At 47.7% G+C, this 16,980-nt stretch overlaps 1 protein-coding gene across 4 annotated transcripts in view; it reads right to left on the reverse strand.

Moving 5' to 3' along the window:
* Positions 1-15,340, reverse strand: part of PLS3 (plastin 3) — a 53,851-nt gene extending 38,511 nt beyond the window's left edge. The window contains exons 1-2 of one of the 4 annotated variants that reach the window (XM_075106853.1): positions 15,203-15,340; positions 8,440-8,546 (exon numbers count right to left, since the gene is read on the reverse strand). The gene's annotated coding sequence lies outside the window, so the exon portion shown is untranslated. Of the gene's footprint in view, positions 1-8,397; positions 8,547-15,202 lie in introns of all 4 variants that reach the window. The other 3 variants (XM_075106852.1, XM_075106855.1, XM_075106854.1) reach the window with 3 other exon arrangements.
* Positions 15,341-16,980: the final 1,640 nt, after the last annotated feature.

Consider the following 16,980-nt stretch of genomic DNA (forward strand, 5'->3'; position numbering starts at 1 on the left):
GGGCAGAGCAGAGAGGGACCACTCTTGCACAGCACCCCAGTTAGACCACCTCAGCCATACCACAGACCAGGCCACTGGAGAAAAGGTGGTACTAGGTCTGGTAGGAGGGTCTTGCAGGCACAAACATACCTTTCCATCTTTCACCTTAGCTGCCAGGTCTGTCCATCACCCAGGCTAGTCCGTGAGATGTCTTAAGCAATCCTCTGCTCACCTGGAGAAGATATTCTATACAACTATCCACCTTAAGTCACTGCTCAAGGAAATGCCTGACATTTCTGATCCATTTTCTGGCAACACCCAGTTTAGACACATTCACAACTGAGAAGTATAAACCGTTCACATGGACTGTGTTCTCATGGAATAAACTTCAGAATAATTTGCAAAAGCTGCAATTTAATAGGAATGTAGTTCTCTGTACTAAGGTCTTTTGACATGCAGAAAAAAAGTTTTAAAAGACACCAAAACACAATCTTAACTGCAGATCGTACCACAATACAAATTATAGGAATACAGATTTGTTCACAAGAGGTTCATATTTTCATACAAAAGTCTGTCATAAGCCTTTTCACATTCTGTCAATGATAAATACTCTGCAGCCTGAGCAGCAGCAACAGCTCTGCAAAGTTTTCAGATACCTGCAGCCTGACTTTTCCCCTGAGGAAACTCACTTTCCAAATACTAACACATAAATACTATTACCAAAGCCAAGCCCTATACCTCATTTTGATTTAAAATTCAACAGCAAACAAGAGCTATCTCTAATGCCAAGCGCCACTAGTGACTTGCCTGCAGAAGCAGCCTATTAGATAGCTAATAAAATTGGTATAATCTTCAAAATAAGATTACAACAGCAAAAAGGATGTGGCTTGAAAAATAAATCCATGGACCGTGGCAAGACTAGCAATTATGCAGAACCAGAGGTCAGAGACTGCTTAGTATCTTCCACCTGTATGGAAGAAGAGGTACACCACTGCAGTCACAGCCTCCTCCACCCAGCAAACAGACATTTAGCCAACTGTCGACCACTGTCCAGACCAGTCTGCTGCAAACTGCTGTTGGTGAGTGGGGAGGCTGTGGGAGACTGCCACTGGGTGGCTCTTCAGTCCCACACACCTCCTCTGCGGGTGACCTCACACTATCAGGAAGGTGTCGGTGCTGGGGAGTCAAGGCAAAGCTGGTAGTCACAGAGCAGCCCATACACCCAGCCCAGCCTAAGCCAATCTTTAAGGAGTCACTGGTATCTCATCCGGGTGCCCTGCCAGATGCTGGAGGTAGATTTTAGCACACAGCTCATGTTGTGCAAGTGGGCCTACAAATTCAGCTGTGTTGAACTAGTCCAGAATCTCATCTCAAGGGACCTTGAAGCTTTTCCTGGTATTTAGCTTGTGCCTGCATTTGTTGGCTTCCGCCCTAACTGCTCCCTTTGTCTCAGACCCCAACAGAAGATTCTTCTGTATGACGGACCTGCTGGAGAGGCTAACTTCAGGTGCTCCCACAACTATTGCACTCTTTTCAGATGTGTAGAAAGGTGAGATAGAGCTAGATTACCACTCACATATACACTGCAAGTTGTCACCCATAGTGTTCAGGTCCCTAGAGTGCAATCTTCACCGTACAGCTCATTACACTATTAGTAAGCTGTCTCACATTTTCCGGCCCATAAAAGACAGCTACTAGTAGCAGACTGATCTCTGTGCTGTGAAGCCAGTCTTTGCTTTGACTGCAGATGTTATACTCTGAAGTCTGTTGCTGCTGCTGAGTTCAATGCTTTATGAATTAGTATTTTAAAAAAAAAAAATCTACAGATCCTACATAAGCAAGGCATGCTATTTGATAGAAGGCACAAAGCAATTATTGCTCCCAGCTCAGAAAGCAGGGGAAGATCTATAGCTGGGAGCAATAATACCACAAGGTACAACATGGATTACACCAAAGAGGTCCGCTTGCTGATCAAGAATGTTAGCTATGAGTGTTACACGTGAAAGGGCAATGCACTAAAAGAAAGTGCAATACCTTGCTATGTGCCAAGCTGATATCAACCCAATGCACAAAGCCTTAATTGCTAAAGTGAATTATTGACCAGTACTGGTTGTAAAGGCTTTTGCATAACAGGGGGTTTCAAGGCCATTAGTACAGGGTAGAATCTTACTCCATTTCATGGCTTTCAAAGACCTCTTTATATAGACCTTCAGAAGACAGGGAGTAAAGGGACCAACTAAAACAACCCTATATAACCCAGAAAAAGGGTATGCAGAAAAAGTCTTGCCATTGGCAATCGATCTAACTAAAGTAGGCTGGGTACTCCCATAACCATCCATCCAGGAGACCTACAGTAGCTTCTGAAAGCTTCTTAGCTGGGCAAAAGCAAGGTAAGTTTTTCAAGTTTTCAACAAGAAATCTGACTATGCTGCCTTTGCTTGAGCATTTGGTTTACATAAAACAGTGGCAAGAGCCCAGCTGGAAATTAGATCAACAAGAATGTTACAAAGGGGTGGGCAACAGAAGGGCAGGGGCAGGGTTGCACTGGAACCTCCCATCTGTGTCCCCAAGGCTTAGTCCCAACCTCCGCCAAACAGTGCAGAAAGAAACAGGCTAAAGATTAGGTAAAACATTAAGGCCACTTATTCAAAATATTTTCAGTTTTTAGAAGTTTTCCCCTCTCTCCTTACGGAAAAGTAAATTCTACTTAAGTCGGGATTCAGAAACTTGCTTATTAATTCCAGGAGCACTGAGAACATGAACAAATTTGTAAATATAGTTCCATTTGTTCTCCCTTGACCTCCTTCAAAGTGTTGCTATCTTAGAAACAATTCTTAAAAGCAGGGGCCAACCTTCTCCCTGCTTGTCTGCACAGTACCAATCATAACAGGATAACTACATACACCTACAAACACCCTATGTATTCCTTAAAATAAAGTCCTCACAATCCATTCTTGGAGACGAACAATTTTGTGCCGAATTCAGGAAGAAAGAGATAATAGCAATATTGCTTTGGAACTCACTTCCTTTATTTCTGTGACCAGCTGGAGACAAGCACCTTGTTCTATGTTGGAAATGTTTAACTACAAGATTTATAGTGGAATATATATACATGTATAGCACCACAGCTGCTCAGCAGTTACAGCAGAAGGCAAACACTGTTTTAACCCAAGGAAAACAGCAACAGGCTGGAGTTATCAGTCCGCTCATTAGCGTCGCGCTGCAGAGGCTCCAAGGCAGAAGAACATCCAAGCCTGTCCCTGGGACGACACTCAGCATCCTGGAATCTCAAAACCACAGCCCTGCTCCAAACCCAAACAACACTCCGCAGACCCTTCCCGGCTGATGAGCAGGAAAGAGCACAAGATTGCGATAGCAGCGTAAACAAGGACCCGGGATTTATTACCGTTCAGACCTTGTTTAGCAAGTGACCCTGCTGGAGCAGTGCTTCACAAAATATGAATGCCAATTACAGGGGTGGGTAGCTCAAATTCAAGTTTCCACTTGGGTAGCACTGTTCTGGACACGCTGAGACCTTTGGTGCTCGCCCAGCAGCTTTGCCTGCTGGGAGGGGCTTTGCTGAGCTCTCCCAGAAAAACAGGGACAGCGGCTGTGAAAACGCATGAGACCTCATCCACCACCCCCATCCTTCGCAGCAGGGCAGAGTCAAAGGCAGCGAGTTCAGTCCTACTGTTTGTGAAAGTAGAGCAAGACACTTCTACACTGTAGCATTGGAGAGACACACATTGGAGTGTGACAAGCAGATCAGCAATCCCCCTCCCCTGTTTGAGCACAGCCCATTGAGCAGAAGTCCTGGCACGGTGGGCTTCTGTGGCAAGGGCTGGGACAGTGTCGTGTACACTAGCAACGTTACTGGGGCAAAGGCCAACACAAACATTAAAAAACCCTCCAAACCTGATCAAATTTAGGAAGAGGCACACACATTGCTACGAATACCCTAACCCAAAGTGCTCCAGCCTCCGGTTCCCATTGGAGGCTAATGGGTACATCAGAGGTGGGATGCTCTCGTGAAGCAAAAACACTTATCTCACCACTCTGCGTTGACACAAACTGCATCACCGGTAGCCACGATTTCTGGCACTAGCAATGCAGAGAGTTATGTGCTACTTCCAGCATGCAGAAGCAGGATCACACCTCACTCACCAGTCAGCTCCTGCAATGCCAAGCTGCAAAGATACTTTGAGGGAAAGAGCATATAGAAAAGCAGGACTTTAGCTATATTTTTTCAGATTCCAAGACAACAGGCAGGGAAGAAAGTGTAAATGGCACACAGGTGACTGTGCAACCTTGTTTCAGTAACAACCCACTGCATATGGCCTTCCATCTAATACAGAGACCCTGCAAGCTTCTGTCATCCAAGGTCTTCAACTTGCATTTTAAACATCTCATGCATTCATCTCTGGAAAGCCCTAATTTAATCCCTAATATATTGGCAAAAAATCAGTCCCATATATATAAATTGATGGTAGAATCACACTCCTTCCTATTTTCCTTCTAGTATCAAAATACTTTTCATATGTTGATCTTCAGGAAAAAAAGCAAAGGAAAACAAAGAGGATATTTCTTAGGCTTCACTTCACACCATCTCAGTGAGGCAAAACAATTTCAGCAGGAATCCAAGAGGATGTCCCTAGAGCTCTGCAATTAATTCTTTTTTTTTTTTCTCCCTAGCAAGACAGTCTCCCCATCATCTGGAGCCAAGGCAACAGAAGCAGTTCTAGCAAACAAAGCTCTGGCAGAAGCTGCACTAACAGGACCTGGGTCAGGGGCAGGATTACCTACTGCACCCCAGGGGCGAGCCCTCCCCAGCTACTGCACCAGCGGTCACTGACACCTCCTGTAAAACACAGGATCTCCCTGAATCACAACCTCATTCAGCACCTGATACTGGAAACACTGATACAGGACAGCAGCACTTCTGATGTTATTCAGCCTGTCTCATCTCCCAGAGTACCAGATTTCCTTCTTTGTCCTTGTTTCACAGTTTGGTGTTTTGCAGGCTTTTCCTTGTCTTGACCTGACCCTGCAGTGGGCAACGGTTCACATTGCCTTGCTTAAGTTCCTGTATTTATACAATTTTAAAAAGCAGCCTAGTTAGCTTTTTTTCTGCAAGAAAAATTTGCTTTTCCTAGAGGAAACTATGTAATAAAGACAAAGTGGGAAGAACTGACTCCTGCAGTTAAGAATTTGAGATATGAACAAATAGTCCCTTGACTCACAGCTGAAATAAAAACATGCAACTGAGTGAGACAATGGCCGAAGACTCTGTCCCTAGGCTTTGGCAGAATCAAAATCCTTCTAGTGTCCTTCTACAGCAAGTTTCATGACTGTTTACAGCAGTTTCATAAGACACAATATTTCACATTTTAAAGTTTTTTTTACAGTCTAGTCTAGAATAGAAAAACCTGAAACCAAACAGGCCAAGGCAGAGTCTACAAAAATTGAAGAGAAAAAGGCATTTCAGTGAGACACTTGATCAACAAGGTCACGTAAACCATTCCAGGGCCACAGAGCATGCTAGTTGCAAACAGACACGGAACAGACAATGAGCGGACACTCCCTGCCCTCCTCCCATCATGCTCCCCTGTTCATTTATTCCCAGCCCAGCCCTAGCAGCCATAGAGGTCTATGGCTAAGCTTACAGCTTCAATTGCTTGAAGGCTTATGGCTTCAATAGCTAGGCAGCACCGCCTGCTTCCACATCCCGGATGGACTGCATGCTTCCTTCCCCCACAGAGCAGACAGGAGCCTGCTGGCATTTTCTACCACCCTGTAAAACAACTTGCTGCCTCACACAACCATGGCCAAGGACAGTGGAAAACAAATTAAACAACACAAGAAGTCAACAGTTGAGGTTCATGAGGCAGAAAACAGATGCCCAGAGCAAGGAGTCACTCGACTCTTCCCTTGTGCTAACCCATGGCCAACCATTCTGACTTGCCTGAGAAGTCTTGGTTTAGAGGCTTGGCTTTTCCAGTGATCAGTCTGAGAATGAGGTCACCACACCAAACGCTGGTAAACCTCTTGCCCTTAATGTTTTTTTCTGTTTTATAAGAAGAGAGGAGGGTGCAGCTCAGGTCTGGACAGACAGCACTGAACCGGAGGCTGTGGGGCAAATGCAGCCTCCTGGCCCTTGTACTTCTCCCCACAGTACTTGAGCTGGGACATATTTAAACTGGCAGCCTAATGTCTAGTGCAGCCCCAAATGTTGCTGTTCTTTTTGCCTGGCATCAAAAAGCTGGTCAACATGAAGGCAAAAAAATAAAAGGCTGTGTTTTTAGGCCAGGATTGCTATCTCCCCTTCAATGCATGGCCTCCAGCCATCAAAGCAGCCCTTTTTTACCCAGCTCCCTGCCAAGCTCATACAACCAGGCAGCAGAGTAGTCATAGGAAGCACTTGCCTTAATTTTCAGCTGGCCAGACCTCTGTCCTTCCTTCCTAGAGCTAGTGATCTGCATATCTGCTGGACCTTCCTCCATGAAAGCACCTCCCACCTGGGAACCCCTTCTTCCCCAAACACTCCCCCCAGAGCACAGAGCCTCTGGGTCCTCCTGCTACCCACAAGACACCTTGCTATTGCTCTAAGATGCTACCATCATAGGTAATGAAGCATAAGAGCTTCTGCTGGTGTTTTCTTAACAACTGCCTAAGCCAAGATAGGCATTTAAGGAATCAAAAAAGGCCTTGACTGCTTCCTGCCCCTGAGGCTTAGCTATATGGCATCCATTCATCTCTTCATCCCATCCAGCCAACTCTCTCCACTAACAAGGATGGATCATGGGCTCTTTCCAGGCCACTGGACTACAGAACCTGTGGTCTACAGTTTTCAACTCTTTCAGGTCCTGCAAGAAGCATGGCTAAAACGTTACTCAATAACTACATGGCTGGCAGTCAGACACTCAGCTGACACCGGTCACCTTCGCACTTTCAGATTAATTAGCAGCAAACAGGTTTTCTGATGTATTTTTACAGCTGAAGGGCTTCCTGTGGCTGCCAGTGCCCAGAAACCAAGATCTGAACACGTTGTGTACAGTTTTCAGCCTGCTGAAAAGAAAGGCTATTTTTAATCCAAGCCTAAGTAGGGTGGGGCTCAGTCTCCAACCAGGCCAAAAAGCCACTATAATCCACTAGACCAATGTCTGGCAACCTTTGCTTGCAGGCTGATGTCTGTTCTATTTTGGGGATAGGAAGAATTTAGAATAAAAAGATATATAAATTAAAAACAAAGGAGGCTATGAAAAGTGAATAGAGGGAAGGGCCAGACTTATCCTGTGTATTTTGGTCTAAAGAACAGGGCTCTAAGAGAACACAAATCAGGATTACTTTATTTTCCATTTCCTACAGCAGTTTATAAAGTTTCATTTATAACATGGGCTGAGTACAGCCCCAGTATATTTTGTACAGGAGGAAGAGCCAACCTGTGACTCCTTGCACAACAGACACACCCTTGGGAGGACAAGGCAGGGAAATGGTCACCAGCCATGGACATACCACCTATAAAATAAGGTTTCCTGTCTCAGACAGCAGTGCAACATCTGTTGAGACACCTTATTCTTTTGTGATGCTGGGACTGCAAAAATGGCAAAGCAGAGCCACCAAAGTGACCTGAGGATTGGAAAATAAGAGAAGTTTTAGTTATTTAGGGTTTATGACCAACAGACATCCAACCCAATAAGAGCACACAAAACATTTCTGCCCTTAGTACCTAGATGAGCCCAAGATCACACAGACTTCCTACATAAACATACCACATTTAATTTGTTACAGGTACTGTCTCAACTTGGCATTCAAGCCAACTCAACACAACCATTTGCTTTGACTTATTAATCCCCCCCTTCCTTACAGTACACATGTCATTGCCCTAAAACAAGGTACATATAGCTTCTCTCACTGTGTTCAGATGCCCCTTTAACATCCATCCATAAACTGTGCAACACTCACATAGGCATCAGCATCCCTAGAGCACCCTCTTCACCTGACCAGGGCTGGATTATTAACCCTGCTACGTAAGTCTACAATTGCTTCTTTTGGCAGAATGCAAAAAGGGCAGAACAGAAGAAAATGTACACTGGGCTAAGTGGAGGACCAGAAATGATGAACCTCAAGCGCTGCTACCATTTCAGTTATGGACTTCTTGGGGAAAAAAGCCAACACTTAAATAACACTGAAGTTCAACCCAGATTTTATAAACATAGCTGCAAGACTGGATGCTGAATGCCTCTTAACACTAGATATGTTCATGGCCAACATCACTTCTTCCTCCCTTGTTCCACCCATAAGTAACAACACCAGCTACCTGCTCTCTCACTTCCATTACTCAGTATGTGATGGGGAAACAGTGAATGAGACAGCAAACTATTTTCAGCTTTAAAAAGAAAAAAGAAACAAAAAGCTTACTTCAAAACATCAGAAATTAGGCTTCCTGTAGAGATACTACACCTTAGCTTCTCTTGAAGATCACAGTAATAGTCTCTCTTCCCAGCTATGCAATGGGGACTCCCAGCAGCATCTGTGAGCTGTCACTCTTTGCAGGAACAAAAAACCTACTGAAGAGGCAGAAGAAACAGCTGTAAGCATTTCAGAGAAGGAAATGAGACAAGGAGACTAGTTAGAAGCATCTGGTCCATGGGGATTGACATGAGCAATCAGCAGCAGCCCTAAACAGAGCTCCCATTTCAGAGAGTTGTCCTACTCCCCACATCCTCAGATGCATGTCACACCGGTAATTATTTCACTTCTTCCATACCGATTCCCAAATGTCCGTAGTGCACAGGCCGCCGTGCCCTGCAGGGACAGCCTGGATGTTGCAGGAGGAGCTAATTCACCCCCAGGAACACGCAGCTTACCCCCCAGCACAGGGCGCTGGAGAGCACAGACCTGCCCGCACAGAGGGACACAAGGAAGGGGACCTAAGGCAAGCAGCCCACCTGCCAGGGATGCTGCATTTCTGCAGACAGCGGTCACCCTCATGGTTCACAGCTGCTGAAAGGTGGAGATAAACTAACAGGAATCAAACAGCAAAACAAACAAAAGGGAACGAATGGCTCTCCATAGCTCTGTCTCTGCTGATAGCAACTCTCCTGGGGACACGGAGGCTACCTCTTCATCATCATGCCACTCACAACCCCAGTGACAAAACTAGCCTTCAGTAGCTCAAGCGTTAACCCACAAAACCCAGACATGAAACACTAGATGTTAGATGATACACACGTTATAATTCTTCCAAGCAGGCCAGACAGGACCTGCTTGTCGTTCTTGGCATTTTTAATCCGTTACCAAAAAAGCCAACAGACTACATATTCCCAGGAGACCGGCGGATGCCACAGCGACTGAGTGCCCTGGCCACGCACAGCACTGGCCACCACGGCTCAGCACCCTGTCCAGGGAGGTCCACACCCCTCTGATGGGAACAGACCTGCTGGGAGAGGGTAGGCCAGGCCAAGGAGGCAGCCCCGCTGTCAGGGCAGCTGCCTGTTAGCAGCACTGATGTCACACGTGCCCACTGCAGGGAAGAGCTCAATTACCTCCAATGCCACCACCTCCGGATCAAAGAGCACGGTATTAGCAGAGAGCAGATGGGCATGTCCTCTCCTCCCACCCCACTCTGCAGCCCTTTTAAGTAGAGACTTCTGTCTTCCAGCTCCGTCAATTCATCATGTTTTCTTGGTCAGGCAGTACGAGAAGACAGGTTGCTCATTACATGGCTGGCAGATCCCATAGGGTATACCAACAACTTATCACACAGGATCACACCAAATACCTGAAATCTCAGACACAGCATCTACTGCCCGAGGTTGGGCTCTGCAGCCACAAACACTCACAATTCCCATCTTTTGGCTGTAATCAAATAATCTCTTTGATCATCAATTAGAAGGGTGGGCACCCCTCTGTCCACAGGCAGCACATACTCAGTGCCACTGCACATCCACCCTGGGTGCAGATGCGATGTACCAAGGGAGACTGGGTGGGCTGGGAGCTGCAGCACAGCGAGACGGCGCAGGAGGATTTCTGTTAGCTGGGATTCCCTGTCCCCATGCTGATGGCACCGTGTTACAATGCCATCCAGCCAGGCTCATATTGCTTGCTAGTAAAGTGGAAGAAATATACACCTAACCTAGCCCTTCACTCAGGAAAGGGATCTGCACACAACAGCTCTCCATCACGTTCTGTGCTGCGAGATTCACTTGGACCACTGCAGCATGGCCTCTGAGAAATCTCCTGCTTCGTGCACAGAACGTGATGGAGAGGCATTATCAAAGTTTCCACTTCAGGAAAAACTGACCTAGAGGCAGGAAGAACATCCAGGGCCAGAAACACTAGCGAGGACGGACAGGACAATCCTGACCCGTCACCTACAACTTCAGCATTAAAGAGTACGAAATAGGCAGCTGCCAAGACTGAAGCTATACTAAATGCTGCTGTGTCTGAGCGCCACCCGACCCATACCCACTCCCAGCACTGACCATGCTGGGGTACCTACTTTTAATTCCCTGCCATACAATAAATCCAAGAGAGACAGTATGCCCATATGAACACCCAAACCCAAGCGTGTGGAGTAGAGGACAACAGTAGCGCATTCATGGCCAGCAGTCACATGGCTGAACGTGATTACAGCCACCCAGTCACTGGCAGCTGAGCTGCCGCTGCTCAGAGGTACCTCCAGGATGGCCAGTTAGCATCAATTCTCCCAGCCACACCACCCAGAGCCCAGATATTAGACCACCGACCCAACTGCCTTCAATCATGAGATCACACCTCTCACCCTTCCCACCTATCCATCTACCAGCACCAAGCGTAACAGGTACCTCCAGGATGAAAAAGGGCTTTAACGGTGCAAGCAGGGAAAGCTGGTCCTGTGTTAGAGCCTGAGCGACTCTCTGGGAAGATTAGAGGTGAAACTGTCCTTCCATGTACCCCGCCACCAGCAGCACTGCAGGCAGAGCTCAGCCGAGACCTACTCACCACAAACACAGCCGCTGCTGCTTGTGCAATAATCCAATTCCCAAAGTGCCAACAAGAATGTACGTGCAAAGACGTCAACAGATACCCGTCAAAGGGTTTAGGGACCAGGTATAGCAAAAAGCAAGGTGATGTTGTGACATTCATTAGAGTAACCAAACAAATACTGATTTAATATAACCTTGCATCACTGTCATTAAAAGAGTTGGTCTCAGTTTTGCAGTGTACTTGAAAATATATTCAGGAATATTTTGCTCCTCATATGCATTAAGGTTATTTGGTAAACTTTTTAAATTCAATATTTAACTGTACCTTTCACACAGATCTGGTTGTAGAAGTTTCTGGATTCATGCTTGGCTTTTTTGATGTAATTAGCAACTATAATTACTCTATGAGCTCAGTGTCCAAAGAGATACACAGAATACTTAATACATATTAGTACCTAGTTCAAACAGTACTAAGTATGCAAGGGTCAGTAATTACTTAATAAATATTAACACATGCTATTGTGGCTATTTGCAATATAACAAGGAACTTCTCAGTAGTAACTAACAAGTTAAAAATTAATATCTGTTATTGCACCATGCAGGGTGATAGCTTGTCAGTCACATGTTTAAACAGCTGGCACTGAGACATAAGAATCTGCTTTTCTGTGCTGAATTACTGCTCCAACATACATGGAGCCAAGGGTCATATTCAAAGCCCGGACAAAACACCAACTTAGACCATGTTGCTTTTGCTGTTTATCGCTACTCTGTGGCACACAGATAAAAACCAAGTTGTAGCCACAAACATTTCACCTGTTTCTGCAAACTGCAAAGCAACACTGTAGCAGTTGACATCTCTGTCCTTCCTTCTCCACATCTGCTTTCCAACTCTCTTCTCAACCAGAAGCATCACCATGTGCCTGCACAGGATTAACCTGCCTCCCAACATGGCAGGTCAAGAGCCACCCTTGAACACCAGCTAGGGAGCTGGGACACCGCTTCGCAGGGCACCGCTGGATCTATATGAAACTGTGCTGGAATAACGCGAACAGGCCAGGCACTGCGTTACCATCTCTGCCACAGGCAGTTCACATGCAAAAATAAATAAAAAAATAAATCAAACTAACAGGTCTGTATCTAAAGAGGGACAAATGTCCTCAAAGGATTCTGACCCACAGCACTCAGCATTTTAAGAAGGAAAGAGATTAAAAACATTGTAACATTAAGAAAAAAAAAAAAGAAAAGAACAAAGAAAGAAAAAAGAAAGAAAAAAAACACTGGGGAAAAAAGAAACACTGAAAAACAAACCCCACCTGAAAACTCACTTGGTCTTTGGTTTTGCTGAAAACCCAGACTCTGTGTTTCACCACCTGTCATTTAATGCTACGTAGAAAAGGTCACCAAGAACACAGATAGGGGGTACTTCGGGAACATCACCAAATAAACTACCACCACCTGAAAAATCACCACCAAGACAACCTCAAGTGCTAAATGAAGCTTGCATAAGTGATCAGGTGTACTTACAACTGATCACTAACACCTACTTTGATAAGGAAGTGGATTAAAATACCTATATAGAAAAATGATGGGCACACCCTCCCTACATGCACTGCCAATCATGTAAAAAGAAAAGCACCTCTCATCTCCTGATACATTACACTACACACATTAGCACAAATGCAATTCCTGCGCTGATGCTCTGAGAAGTGGAGCACTTGCTGTTTTACTACACAAAATACAGAGACAGTACTTCCAACACGAAGTTTACCTATAAAGCTATTCACAAAGCACCTGGATAACTGGCAGCTGCTTAAGCAAGGTTACTGAATTACTAACATCCTTTTCAATCAATCATTGAGTAGCACTCTCATTTGCTTCCTTCAAGTCAGAACTGTTGTGCTTCCACTTCTCTAAAGCCAGTTGATCTGCTGCACTAGAGAGCCAAGTAAACACAGGAAAGAGTTACTAGAAGATCCCACATGAGTGGATTCGGCAGCAAACCCATTTAAGAAGGCTGCAATTCCTTCACTCACCATCTTAATCTCACAACAATTGAAACCCAGAGCAGAGAAGTCAGTAAGGGAGCCCCAGGGGAAGGATATCCTCCACATTTATCCCAAATCCGATCATCCATCAGCTGAATACCTAATGAAGTCGTCAGTCCCCACACCCCTCCCCACTGTGAAGCTAATCTAGCCAAGACTAGTAAATAGGTTTCTGGAGTTTTGGACATTCTTTAATCTGGGGAGATGTTTGTGCTTTATAGGAGGACAAACTTGGCCAGATTAGTTTTGATAAGAGAACAAGGACCCTGGTTAGGCATCATTCTTTATATCTAGCACTGAATAACCGAGTTTAGTAATCACATTATGATCTCTTAACCCAGACAAAGAATGAGTAATTCATCTTTCACAAGCAGAGAATTCCTTCAAAGGAGCTTGGTTACAACCAAGCAACATCCTCAAATTGTTAAACTTTTGGCAAGATTAAGAGCAGTGTTTCAAAAAGATTTCTCTTAGCAAATTATTTTATAAAATACTTTTTTTTTTTTTTTTTAAGAGTTATTCAGACATAAACCAGCAGATCTGGAATTTAAGTTCTCTGCATGCACACACCCCACAGAGGGCCATCAGACACCCCCAGGGCAGGAATCAGCTACAGAATATTGCACCCAGGGGACTCGCCTTGTGTCCACTAATCCCCCTGAAACACTGCTCTCCACTGACAAACTACCAGCAGCTCCTCTCTACACAAGATTTCTTTTCAAAATAGATTGAATTTCTATACATCATTATGCACAGCACTAACACATGTTGATCTCTGTAACTATTCCCTCTTTATATCCAGGTTCCAGCTGTTGTCTTTAAAGTTACTCTGAGCAAGACTCCCAGCATTAAGGAGTTTTTCTTCTCAGGTTACCAGACTCACTGGAGAAGTCACAAGTGTTACTGGTTGAACAATGCCTCCAAGTTCTCATGCAAAAGCAATTTATCCAAGATATCTATTATCTTTTATAGTCTTTTCTACAGACTGACCAAAAACAGGAAGCCCAGCTCTCATGTGCACATGCATTCCACTGGGATTGTGTAACAGCAATAACAACCTCAGAGGCTGATTCAATGGCATTTGCTCAGAGCTATACCAACAGCCCTCCTGAAAAGAAATACATGAGTTCAAGTGATGCTCTGCTTGAAGGTATGAATGCTATTACAGAGCAGACGCACGCAGCCTGTCCCAAGGAAGCATTAACTGGAGGTTAGATCCCCATCCACATGCCTCACCACTACTTCCACTTCGATAAAAACTTACAACTGGAGAGGAGTCATGCCTGCAGCTTGTTACCTCTGTAACAGCAAGTCCGGCAGGACTCGATGCTGTCCGTCCGAACACTTACAGCCAGTACCAGCATGCCCCAGCCTTTCCTATGCAAAGGAAAGCCTAAAGCTTCACCTCCTGAAAAATTCCCTGCTCTTCCCCTTCCCTTCGCAGGCTCCCAACAAGAAGCCATTGTTCGGGGGAGCAGGGTGACACTTCCTCTCCCGGCCCAAATTAGAGATGTATAAAAATAAATCCACACAGCTGTCCCGCTAGTTCGCTTTATCATCGCTTCAATTAGATGAGAAGCCGGCTCCAATTCCCTCACGTCTTTCTGCTGTTGGGAACACTACCCTGCACGCGGGAGAAGGGGTCAGCGCGAGCCGAAGCCCCTTTTCGGCGCGGCCCCGCGGCAGCCCGCGGCGGGAAGCAGCACCTCCCCTCCCCTGCCCCCCTGCCCGGCTGCGCTTCCAGCAGCCCGCACAAAGCCCGACGTTCTGCAGAGCCGGGGCTCCGGCTGCGCGCCCCGCTCCGGGGCTCACCGCGGCCACGGGGCAGCGCCGCGGCCCGGCTCAGCCCGGGGCGAACCGTCCCGCGGGGGTGAATCGCACAAGTGCCGTTCCACCCCCGCGGGCGGGCGGGAAGGGGCGGCGGGAGCGCGGACACGTACGCCGCGTCCCGGCGGGCACCGGTGCGCGCTGGGCTCCGCGCCCGCCCCGGGACACCCCCCCCCCCCCCCCCCGGGGCGCGGGGGCTGCTGCCCGGGAGCGGAGGCGGGCGGCGGCCAGGGCCGGGCCGGGCCCCGCGGAGCCGGGCGGCGCCTCCCGCCCCGCCGCCGGGATGCTCCGCCCGGGCCGGCCGCACGCCCGGGTGGCGGGGCGAGCGCCGCCAAACTTTCCCCAAGTTGGAGCCGCGCTGGCAGAGCTGCCGGGAGCACTCACCGCCGGTGCGCCGCGCCGAGCCGAGCCGAGCCGCCCCGCCGTGCCGAGCCGAGCCGTGCCCCAGCGCCGCTGCCCGCGCTCGGCGCGCCGCAGCCCCGCCGCCCCGGCCGGATTGGGCCGCCCGCCTGCACATCACGGGGTCCCGGCGCGGCGATTAGGCGGGCGCGGAGTCACTCAGGGCGGGGCGGGGCTGAGGCCGCTGCCGGGGCGCGCCCCCGTCCCGGCCGCCGCTGGGCTGCTCCCCCCTGCCCTCCCCTGCCGGCATCCCTCGTGTCCTGCGTGTGTCCCACCTCCTGCCCTGTGCGCATCCCACCTCCGTGCATGCATTCCTCCTGCCCTGCAAACATCTCTCCTGCCTCCCCTGTACGCATCTCTCCTCCAGGTAGGCATCCCTTTTCCGTGACAAGCATCCCTGCGCCTCCTCTGCTTGCATCCCTCCTCCCGTGCTTGGGCAGCGCCGGCTCCCTCGGCCCTGCCACACAGAGGAGCTCTGGGCGTCCCTTGCAATCTTCCCTTCTCTCCCCAGGAGCAACCGCGCGGGGTGGTGCTGAGGACACCGGGGGAAGCTGGTGCTGTTGGGCTCGCGGGGCGGGGGCTCCCCGCACGGAGGAGCCGGGGGTAGCCCAGAGCCTGCCTCTCGCAAGGAGCATGTGGGCTGCGGGTGCCCGCGCACCCTGGGGCCTGTGCTCCTGGGCAGGGAACGTTGCCACGGCCGTTGCCGGCCTCCGGCTGTCCGATTTGGAATAGGTGGCCTCGTAACCGTCCTAATTTCTACATTTGCCACACAGACATTACACCAAAAATTGCTAAAAGGACTCGGGAAACCAAGGGCCTTAGGGACGCTTTTGCATAGAAGTGGTGGAGAGCAGAAGTTAATGCAAAAGAGGCCCTGAACTGAGAAAAAAGAAGGAAAAACCTGCTCTGGGAAGAAGGAGGTGAAAGGAGAGAAGGCGCCAGGGGGCCAGAGCTGCCCTGCAGAGCTGAGCCAGGAAAGGGGGAAGCCGTTTCCCCAAATGAGGGACCTCACACTCCCCAGCAGCCCGGCACCGGCCCCGCCACCACCACCGGCCCCGGAGGAAACATGGGCTCAGGTATTAACGCCTTCTTCTGGTTTTAGGAGAAAGCACAAGACCGTTTTCAGGTCAGAAAGATGAGCCGTTCCCATGCCTGGAGGTGAGAACAGCACAGAGTAATGAATTCAGACAAAAACCAGGAACATTAATGCAAGGTACTAGCTCTGTTAGAAAGTAATGGCACATGTCCCACTTTTTTGTGTTTTCACTATTTTCCACCACTGTCAGAAAAATTAAACTTGCAGAAAGGCGACAGTTACCTAACAAACTATTAATAGATGAGATGCACACCAACCTTAGAAAATTCTCTCTTCTCTTTAAAAATTAAATAAATGTAGGGCATATCTGACTAGAACTGCCCACTGTAATGAGCATTTATTTCTCTCTGTTGCCAGTGTTACTGGTGTACATTTCTGGATCTGAATTGCATAGTCAGACATTATGAGTCTTTGTTTGAATTATTTACAGAAAGACTGTCAGTCTGATCATTACAGAATAAAACAAAACACGTTTCATTGTCAAAACCATCAGGAAAAATAATTTTGCAGTTAATTTTCCAAAGCTACAAAATGGCAAGGTCTCACAGAGGGGTCCCACATGATGGAAGTGACACGGTTCACAGTGGGAGTTTCCTCATCACATTAGCAGGAACCGCTTCCTGAGACGAATTAGACTCTCTTCCCTTCGTCCTTTTATTCTTTTTAT

This window comes from Phalacrocorax aristotelis, chromosome 11 (genome assembly GCF_949628215.1).
Source record: "Phalacrocorax aristotelis chromosome 11, bGulAri2.1, whole genome shotgun sequence".
Taxonomy (NCBI): Eukaryota; Metazoa; Chordata; class Aves; order Suliformes; family Phalacrocoracidae; genus Phalacrocorax; species Phalacrocorax aristotelis.